This window comes from Macrobrachium nipponense, chromosome 34 (assembly GCF_015104395.2).
Source record: "Macrobrachium nipponense isolate FS-2020 chromosome 34, ASM1510439v2, whole genome shotgun sequence".
Taxonomy (NCBI): Eukaryota; Metazoa; Arthropoda; class Malacostraca; order Decapoda; family Palaemonidae; genus Macrobrachium; species Macrobrachium nipponense.
In genome coordinates this window covers 8,685,245-8,696,530 of record NC_061095.1, presented here as the reverse complement: position 1 = coordinate 8,696,530, position 11,286 = coordinate 8,685,245, and positions in this window count along the sequence as shown.

Here is an 11,286-nt window from a genome sequence, read left to right as displayed (position 1 = left end):
AATTAAAAAAAAACTTATGATCTTAGAGAGGATTAAATGATTATACATTTATTTAATTCTGAATGACTTATGATTTCCCCAATTTCCCCTAATTTCCCCCCCCCCCCCCCCCCCCTATATTTGGGATAAAGAGCCGGGTGTTATGATATGAACCATAGATCTCTCTCTGTATATCTATTGTATGGGCAATTATATTAGTGTTTTTTCCAAAGCATAAGTACACTTGATGCACATTAGCCAATAAATGAAACAAATTCGTTATATCCCCTTCGAACGTTAACTGATACTGAACTGACCTTTTTTTTATACGTATAGGTAAACCATAAGCTAAAAATAAATATGTATACAGGACATTTTTTCAAACAATTTCTGGTAGTCCGTGTGAATTGCATTTAGAAATAATACGAATTGCTCTACTCACTTTGGGTTTATTTTACGAATTGACACATATTTATTTCGTCCCTCCAATCTATTATAATGCATTTACATCTGACGTGCTTTAGTCATGTCTTCTTATGGATGACAGTGCTAAATGGACGGCATGTCTGCTGTTCCGTGAGAATTGCATTTTTAAATAATGCGAAGATTTCCAAGCACTTTGCATTTATTTTAACTAAATGATACATATTTATTAGGTCCCCTTCAAACTATAATTCATTCACGTCTGATGGGACATTAATTATGTCTTTTTTAATGAATGGATGACGTGCTAGAGGCACGGCGTGACGTCACCCGGGAAAGTGGAACAAAACAAGGTCCTCCACCTCGGTATCAGTGTTGCAGAAGTGCGGAATTTTCGTTAGCTATCCAAGTTCGTATGCCGATGCGGATTTCACATCTGCATTTTCAGCAGCAATTTCTTTATGGCGCATTCATGTAAATTTTTCATATATAAATTGCAATATTTTTTTACTTTTAAACAATTTCTCATTCAATCTGTTAATATATTATAAAATTATTTCCTATATGATTAAATGAGTTATATACTGATACATAAATGCTGTTATGCTTATTACAAACTTATCTGTAAATATATCTAAGACAAATTAAGAAAGGAAAAAAATAATTGCTTCTCATATGTTTTATAGTATATATATATATATATATATATATATATATATATATATATATATATTAGTAATGTACCATAAGTATAACGAAATTGATATAAATCGTTCAAATCCCTATGTGCAAAGTTCATGATCATCATATCCTACGAATAGGTGCAGTAAACAAGTGATCAATTACCTCCACAATTAATTAATTTGCTATGTGCAAATTAATTAATTAATTTGCTATGTACAAAGATAATGTCCAGAGTTTCAAAAACATTTCTTTGGAGCTCACGTTTCATAGACAATGAAACTTATAATATTATATATCGTAAAGATCAAGTGGCAACCATGATATGCGGACTAAGTATTCTATCTTCCCAGATCGCTAATCCATTATCATGCATATGAGTTCATTGTTTTATCCCGTTCGATACTTTATAGTGACCATATACAGCAGATGGCCTATAAATGAAGAAAATATGAGTGGCCGCAAATCGCGTGATTATATATAGAATTTTTCCCCCATTTTTCTTCTTTTCCAAAGAAGAAACTGAAGTTGAAATTTGTGAAACTCAGGACGACAATGAATTAGTGGATTCATATGATTCACATGATTACACATGAAAAGTCTTTTTTCCTGAAGATTACTCATCTTCAGACGAAGCTGATGATGAAAAAAAAAAACAGTGAAAATGAGCAAGACAATAGTGTTATATTATGTGACACGCAGCCTCAAAATGTTAATAATGATGCAGAGGAATAGTGCATAATTATATGGTCAAATAGTAACGAACACATCGATTCAGATATTACACATATCAGTGACAGATTCGGATGAAACATTGTTCACAATTAGAAAATTAAATAATTTAGTTTACCGAGTAAGGTGAGAATTTCGTTTTCTTTGTTTTCGTATAGAAGGCCAAAAGTAAACAAGCGTCGCTTGAAAAACGTAACTAAGCGCTTGCGGAAACTTTATGCGGATACGACGGCAACACTGTTCCCGAATTTCTTCCTCGGTATTCTCCTCAAGACTTGCGCCCCAGGATGACCTTTCCAGCGGCCTCCCAACCCAATAATGTAATGCCTCTTTAATTCTTACAGTTGGCCCTTAAACTTATATGCCGGTGCATTCTTTCTTCATCCAGACCCCAAATCAGGCACTCATTCACGCTATTGCCACCGTACAGAACATCTTCGTTACAATTCCATCAACTCAAGATGATTTTCCATTTTACAACCTCTTAATTGCAGTCCTTAAATCCTCAATGGTTATATCCACAAACATTCTCAACTTTGCACTAATCCTTTGAGCACTTACATCATTCAGGCAATACTTATCCCTTCAACCCAGGACTGCATTCACTTTGGACAACATCTCTCACTTTATATCTTTTACTCTGAGATACGTTTGTTCATTGACCTCTCTCTCTGCATTTACTACTTCGAACAACAATTTCTGATTCTCTTTAAAGTTCTTGTTCATCTTCGCCCCACAAATTTTATTATTTGCCTTCTTTTGTCTTATTTTTCTTCATCTCCATATTTTCCTTACCCAAGCTGACTGTCACACTGTACTCCTAAATATTGTGCGAGGGACATGTCTAAGACATCTCCATCTTCTTTTCATCATTACCTTATCTTCGTATGGAACTTCCGTAGGTTCCCGTACGGTATCATTACTAACTTTATCGTGCCATTTGACTCTTAGTATTCTTCTTGAAGACTTTCTCTTACACTGACAAAATCTTCAAGATATAGTTTCACTTTTACACAGTGATGATTCGCGGCCGTATAGCGATGCAGATTTTATCAGTCGTAGGTATGATATTACTTTTGTAGGTAATTTCCGTTTATCTGATTCCCAAATCTTCTGAATTCCAACTCAAGAGAACATGTGCTGGATATCATTGTTCCTAAATACTTGAAAGATGCATCCTCTTTAAACCCTCCCCTCTCCATAAAGTAATATTCATCTGCTTGTCTATACTGTCCTCATTGCTTCTGCTTTTAATAATTTTAACTTGTCTCTCGGCTCTTTGGATATATAATGTATTCATTGAGTAAGCTCTTTAAATATTGGATGGTTTTGGTAGTTTCAACAGCACAATCTGCATATTATAAGTCTGTCTTTTATATATGACAACTTGCTTCATTATAAAATCTTTAAGAAGGGCTCACAGCAAAGATGAGATAACATTTCAGTATGTCACCCACTATTAACTGCAGGTTCACTGGACAACACTCAATTTACATTAACTAGTTACTAGGCATTAGTTTTGTCGATGTATAATAATTACATTTAGCGTTACATAAATATTCTATTGGAATATTACGGTTACACAAGACCTGTAATGCAGTATTGGTCTGTGGAAGCTGTGAAATTTCTTTTCGTAATCAACCAAGGCCCTCAGAAAGGGATTTTGAATTCCATACACTGCTTCGCAATATTTTTAAAACACAAGTATTGGATTACTATAGTTCCCGCGGCCCCGCCATTTCTAAAGGCGCTCGTTCATCTCCTAGTAATTTACCAATTGCTTTAACCAGCGTATCAAGATTAAGCATAATTAATATTTTTATTACACACGAATTTTATACCTCTTTAGTTATCACCTGTTCTTGGTAGTACATTTACTTTGACTTCCAATTCGCAATCATCAGACATTTTTTTCTTTCCATTTTTCTGCAAAACAGTCTTGTTAGTATACAAACTCGTTTTAGTTTCGGCCAAAATCGTCTCTACAGTGATTCAATTATGGTTAAAGCATTCTATTTAAAAAATCCCAGCAAAGAACATCAAAATATGGTATATATTTGTGTGTGTGTGTGTGTGCGTGTGTGTGTGTGTGTGTGTGTGTAATACCTGTGTATATACAGGGTGTCCATAAAGTCCCAGTACCATTACAAGCAATGAATACTTGTATTGGTACTGGACTTTATAGACACCTTGTGTGTGACTGGGAAGCGATGAGGATTTCGAATGGATCGTAAAATAAATCGATTTTTTTTTTCATATAAATAAATCGTTTCTGTAATTTTCTCCGACGGCTTCCAAATCGTTACTCACAGTGAATTTCTGTGTCAAAATTTCCTCAAAAAGTAAACTTTATACGAAACCGCTCGGCTCGGAGCAGCTGATAATGGCCAAACTGTGAGATGGAAGCCTCAGCACTTGAAGGAGAAACCGATGGAGTCTGTATCGAAACCGCAAAATGGGCTTATTGGCGTTATCATCTGTAAATAGTTTTACCATTATGGTCGGAGGTAAATGGATGGTGTGAAGTGTTGCCTCTTGGAATTCATTACAGACCATGACGTATGGATGGGAAAGTTAAAACTTCTATGAGAGAGAGAGAGAGAGAGAGGAGAGAGAGGAGCTGATCACTGAATTCTGAAAATAATATAAACAATGATTCGTCTAGCTATGAAATCTATATAATTTCCCTCAGTGCTAGCTTCAGCTTCGCTACATTTGTTTGTTTATTTGTTAGTTAGTTTTTGTTAGTCAATTGGTCAATGGGATGGGCAACCTTATGACAGGTTACTAACGCTAGATATTTGTGTGTGTGTGGGATGGAAGTTGGGGTATAATTATGACTTCTTGCGATAAATATTACAGTGCCAAAACTGGTGGTGCTGTTATTTTAGATTGCCCGTGTTCTTTAAACGAACGTATGTCATATGGTTGAAATTTTCCCAATGCGATGTACGTATATATTTTCTAGTCGTTACACAGATATGGTTCGTCAATGAATCCTCTCACTGTCTATATGTTTTGCTAGTTTATTTCCTATAACTACAGTGTAGTAAAACTAGTAACTGACCCCTGACTTCCTCTTAGTGATATATCTTATGCTTCTCCATAATATCAGATAACTCGAAATCAGTAAAAGCGAGTCCCTCATTGAACAATAGGGTCGCGTACTCACCTATCGGTTTGGTAGCCCGAGTTCGTTCCCCACTCCCGCCAGTGCGGAACCAGAGGAATTTATTTCTGGTGATTAGAAATTCATTTCTCGATATACTGTGGTTCGGATCCCACAATAAGCTGTAGGGCCCGTTGTTTTAAGTAACCAGTTGGTTCCTAGCCACGTGAAAATAGCTAATCCTTCGGGCCAGCCCTAGGAGAGCTGTGAATCAGCTCAGTGGTCTGCTTAAACTAAGATATGCTTTACTTTTTATGGATGCAGGGCCCGTAGACCATTCAATATTATAAGGCAAATGTAAATGATTCACTGATGGTATTCGGCTTTAGTTGTTTTTAAGCGAAGTGCTAATTCCATTCATTACTAATTCCTTATAGAGTTAATAGATGACGCCATACTTCTCTGGTGTCCATAGTTTCTTAAGGAATTTCCTACTGATATTCATCTCTAATACCACTCCCTACTATTTGCATCCATTCTTTGTATCTGAAGGCTTTTGCTGATAGTATTCACTTATAGTATCTCAGTGACTTGCAATGGGCATTCATACTCATGATGAGGATCTAGTTAATGACATTCGCTTCTAGTTTTCATCGTGAGGATGAATTTTATTGTCATTCATCCTCATGATCTTGAAAATCTGGTTGATGAAATTCGCCTGTAGTTTCTCATTTATTTTTAGGATCATAAAGTGTTGCTGATGATATTCATTCCTAGTTAATCAGGGGCTTGTTATTGCCATTAATCCATAGGATCTTAAAGTGTTTCTGGCAGACATTCATTTCTAGTTTTTCAGGGGGTTGCTACTGTCATTCACCCATACGATCCTAAGATGTCATTTATTGATAATTTTCCAAAATCATTCTAGTAGCATTCATCCATAGGAACCTGAGGAGTTTACAGATAACATTCCCTGCTAGTTTTTGAACGGATGAATTGGCATTCCCACTGTACATAAAGGAGTTTTCTGGTTATATTCTTTTCTGTTCTCTCAAAGGCTTTTTGCAATTGGTAATTACCCTTAGGATGTCAAGTAATTTTCTGACGACATTCACTTATAAAGTTTATCAAGGGCGTGCTATTGGCACTCATTCTCTGGCCCTTTTGGAGTTTGCTGATAACATACACTTGTAGTCTTCATAGGTTTGGTATTGATAATCATCTTTAGGTTCTGAGTGTTTGCTGGTGACACTTATTTTTAGGTACTCAGTGGCTTGCTACTGGCGTTCATCCACAGGTTTTCAATGAGTAGGCTGATGACATTAGCTTTTAGCATTACGAGGGCTTTGGAGATGACCTCCACGTCTAGCTAGCTTCTTAAGAGCTTGTTATTGGAATTTGGAGATGACCTCCACGTCTAGCTAGCTTCTTAAGAGCTTGTTATTGGCATTTGGAGATGACCTCCACGTCCAGCTAGCTTCTTAAGAGCTTGTTATTGACATTTGGAGATGATCTGCATGTCTAGCTTCTTAAGAGCTTGTTATTGGCATTTGGAGATGACCTCCACGCCTAGACCTCCACGTCTAGCTTCTTAAGAGCTTGTTATTGGGATTTGGAGATGACCTCCAAGTCTAGCTACTTCTTAATTAAGAGCTTGTTATTGGCCTTTGGAGATGACTTCCACGTCTAGCTTCTTAAGAGGTTGTTATTGGTCATTCATCCTTAGGACTTTAAGATATTTCATAATGGCATTCATTTCTATGTTCTCAAGGGCTTGCCATTTACATTAATCCTTAGGACCCTAACAAGTTTGCTGATAACATTCATCTAATTTCACAAGGGTAAGTTGTTGGCATACATCTCTAGGATCTTAGGGAGTTTGCTCATGACATTCATTTCTAGTTTATCAAGGAATTTCTTTTGGTATTCATTCCTAGGATTTTCTAGCTTTCTCAAGGCTTTTTGATAATCTTCTCATATAGTTTCTCATGGATTTTTTCTTATTGGCACTCATCTTTTGTATCTTGAGGCATTCTGGTGATGTCATTCACTTCTAGCTTCCCAAGGGCTTCCTGTTGGCATGCATCCTTATGATGATCAAGAATTGACTGATGACATTCACCTGCAGTGCATAGTGTTTCAGGGGCTTGCTAATGGCATTCATCCTCACGATCTTAATGAGGTTGCTGATGACATTCACTTCTAACTTCTAAAGGCTTGCTATTTGAATTCATTCATAGTATCTTTAACCAGTTTGCTGGTAACATTAACTTCTTGTTACTCAGGGGCTTGGTATTTGCATTTTATCCTTAAGATTTTAAAGAGTTTGAGGTGCCATTCATTTCATATTTTTTCAAGGGCATGGTATTGGCATTCATCCAAGGTATCTTCTGGAGTTTTCTGATGATATTCAATTCTAGTTTCTCTAAGGTGTCCTGCTAGCTTTCATAATTATTTTTTAAGGAGTTTGAAGATGACATTCTTTTCTGTTTTTTCAACTACTTCTTATTGGCATTTGAACATACTAGAATCTTAATGAGTTTGAATGAGTTTGTTGACGAATTTCACTTCTGGCTACTCAAAGGCTTATTGTTGCCATTCACTCTTTAGGACCTTAAGGAGTTTGCTTACTTATCGTCTCTCATGGTCTTGATGTTTACATTCATCCTGAGGATCTTAAGGAGTTTGCTGATTATATTTATATATCATCTCTTAGGGCCTGTGCTGATGATATTCACTTCTATTTTCTCATGGCTCACTATTGGTATTCATGTTTGCTGCTGACATTCATCCTTAGAATCTTATGGAGTTTGCTGATGGTATTCACGTCTACTTTCTTGAGGCTTGTAGCCAACTAACATTGTTCATCCGAAGGACCTTGGAGTTTGTGATATTCATTTTTAGTTCCTCAAGGCTTGTATTAACGTTTTCATTCTTAGAATCTTAAAGGGTTTCTTGAGGGGATTAATTTTCTCAAGGGCTTGTAGGTGTTGGTAATCATCCTTAGAATCTCAAGCCTTATTTATTCTGATTTCTCTAGGGCTTGTAGCTATTGACATTTGTCTTTAGCTTCTCGAGCAGTTTTCCATTGTCGTTCATCACCTTACAGAGTTTGTTGATGTCTTTCATTTCTAGTTAAGGAATATGTTGGTAAAATTTTTCCCTTGTTTCTGAGCGGTTTTGTGTTGACATTCATTACCAGTATTTTAAGGAGTTTTCCTGTACCATTTATTCACAGTTTAACCAATTAGGTATCGAAGACTTGTTCTGTTTTTTCGAGGGGGTTCTCTGTTGGTCTTAATTTTGTTTTATCATAAAGACTTTCTTGGTGTCATTCATAATTAGATATTTTTATGAAATTTGCTGATGAGATATGTTCCTAGATATTCAAGGAGCTGCGTTGACAGTGAGCACTGGTATCTTCAGTAATTTGCTAATGTCATTCATCCTTAGATGTTAAGGAATCGTTGTTAGAATTTCCCCTTGGCATCTTGAAGAATTTCGTGTATAAATCCATCCCTAGTATCTCGAGCAATTTTCTGAGGCAATCATGCCTAGAATCATAAGGTGTTGCTGAGGGTATTCGTCATATTTTATAGAGAAGTTTTATAGTCATCTTCTCTACTGATGACTTTTTTCCTAGATTCTCAAGGGGTTTCGTTGCCATCCATCCTTAGTATCATGAAGAGTTTGTTGGTGTGACTCATCCTTAGATTCTTCTTGATATTCGTCCATAGTTTCTCAAAGAATATTCAATTATTGTTGGTACTAGAGGATCGAAATAAAATAACCTGAGGAGTTTGTTGAGGACATTTGTTACTGCCTCCCAAGGAGTTTTCTGTTTGGCAATCATGCACAGTATCCTATAATGATTGCTCCCCTTTTGTTTATCCGTAAATTCTTAATGAGATGCTGATGGTGTTCGTTCCTAGTTTCTCAAGGGGAATTGTGTTGATTTTGATCTTTGTTACTTTGAAGAATTTGCTGATGCCAGATTCCCTTAGATTCTTAAGAAGCTGCTTATGACATTCGTCCCTAGTTGCCAAGGAGTTTTCTATATGCAGCCATCCTTAATATTGCAAGGTGTTTTATGATGTTATTTATCTGTAGTTTCTTAAGTAGTTTGGAGAAATCATCAATCCCTAGATTCTCAAGGAGTTGCTGATGGCATTAGTCAATGGTCTCTCAAGGGGTTTGCTACTATAGTAGATTCACATCAACCGTGCATGTGATGTCTTGGCCAGTCCCTTACGACGCTCCTGATCGGCTGTTGATAAGCCAATCACAGGGCTGGAAATTCTCAGTCTCTCGAGAGAGTTCACATAGGCAGGACGTATGTTCCATCTCTCATGAGGGATACTTTTGAAAGACGTATCCCTCAGGAGAGGTGGAACATAGATCCTACCGATGGGAACTCTCTCGAGAGACTGAGGGTTTCCAGCCCTGTGATTGGCTTATCAACAGCCAGTCAGGAGCGTCGTAAGGGACTGACCTAGACATCACATGCACGGTTGATGTGAATCTACTATAGTTGTTATCTCTAGTATCTTAATGGTTTTGGTGATCAGATAACAGTATTTTCTCAATGAGTTTTGCGTGGATATTTATTCGTAGTATCATAAGGATCTCGGAAACAAAATTCATCCCTGATATTTTCGTGTATTTTCCTGACGACTTTCATCCTTGGGATCAAATGTAATGGTATTCTTTTTCAGCATCTGAGCGGCTGTTAATGAATTCTTGCAAGTTTCTCAAAAAGCTTTTAGGTGGTACTTTGATATGAATATGTCTGATATGACTCTAAGGAGTTTACTTTTGCATTGATTTATAGTTTTCTGTATAAGAAAACTGCTGAGATGGCTTTGTCTGTCCGTCCGCACTTTTTCTGTCCGCCCTCAGATCTTAAAAACTACTGAGGCGAGAGAGCTGCAAATTGTTATGTTGCTCATATACCCCTCCAATCATCAAAAATACCAAATTACAGCCCTCTAGCCTCAGTAGTTTTTATTATTTTAAGGTTAAAGTTAGCCATGATCGTGCATCGGACACTGCTATAGGTGCCAGTAATACGGGCCACCACTGGGCCGTGGCTGAAAGTTTCATGGGCCGCGGCTTAGAGTTTCATGGGCCGTGGCTGAGAGTTTCATATACAGCATTATACGCTGTAGAGAAAACTCGATTGCGCAGAAGAAACTTCGGCGAATTTTTTACTTGTTTCTTTCGTAAGGAGTTTCCTAGGGAACTTTTCCTGGTTACTTGTCTTTTTTTATTTTATTTTATTCGCGTCAATATATCATTTTGTCATCCAGAAAAATGCTTTCTGGTTTCTAAGGAGGCTGCTCAAGTTAACCCATTTTTCATGTCTTTAGTTTTTTTTTTTCTTTTTTTTTTAGACGAGTTTTTTCTTATTGAAGCTTTATACTTAGGATTGTTTGCTCTTCCTGCGTTGTTTCTAATTTTGCTGATTGCAAAACAGTCTTTCAAATACCAAGAATAAGTATGTTACTCCGGCTGATTTAGAAGAATTTCACTCATTCTGTTTTATTACTTAAACGGAAACACTCAATATCTATCACAAGCTAAGAATGTTTTGAAATAACTTCTATGTATTGAAAGAAAGAAAAAAAACTTTCGTTGTCCAATATCTAGGTATGTTATCTTTGTGTGTAAAAGTTTATATAATTTAAATGTCAAATACAAAGTCGCAATGTAAGTAAGTCACGTGGTTCTCGTATATAATACAATGTAATAATGGTTAGTTTAAGTTAAAAAAAGAAAAATATTATAAGTATGGCCAAATTATGTGTTTGGATTCCGTAGAGTTTATCACGTATCTTTCTGCAAATCACTTTTTGCTTGTTTAATGCGTTAAGGAAACACATAACATACTTAAGCCAGAAGTAACCATCCTCTCTTTCAGTTACTGTGTACAAACCTTGGAAATTTTGGGAATGGTACTTAAATAAGGGGAAATGTGATTTATACGCGTATGCCCCTATGAGTGTATATATAAGAGGAAAGGTTTAGGAAAACTTAAATGTTTTGACGGCTTCTTTGTCTCATAGCAAAAGAACGTTAATTTCAAGAGATTATAGTAGTTTGGAGATCATTTTATTAAGTACGTTGAAATCACCGGGAGCAGTTTCCTGCAGACTGCTATTTCCCTAATACACGAGGATAGTGTTCATGTATGGTTATCATATATTCATTTATGATAAATTCTTTGTGATATGTTTATAAAAATACAAAACAGGAAATTACGAGGCTGATAGTCTTGGAGAAAAAATGTGAAGTTTTATTAAAACAGACTAAAATAAGAAGACTTGAGTATTTGTAGGGAAAAGCAGAGGAGTTACGTTTTG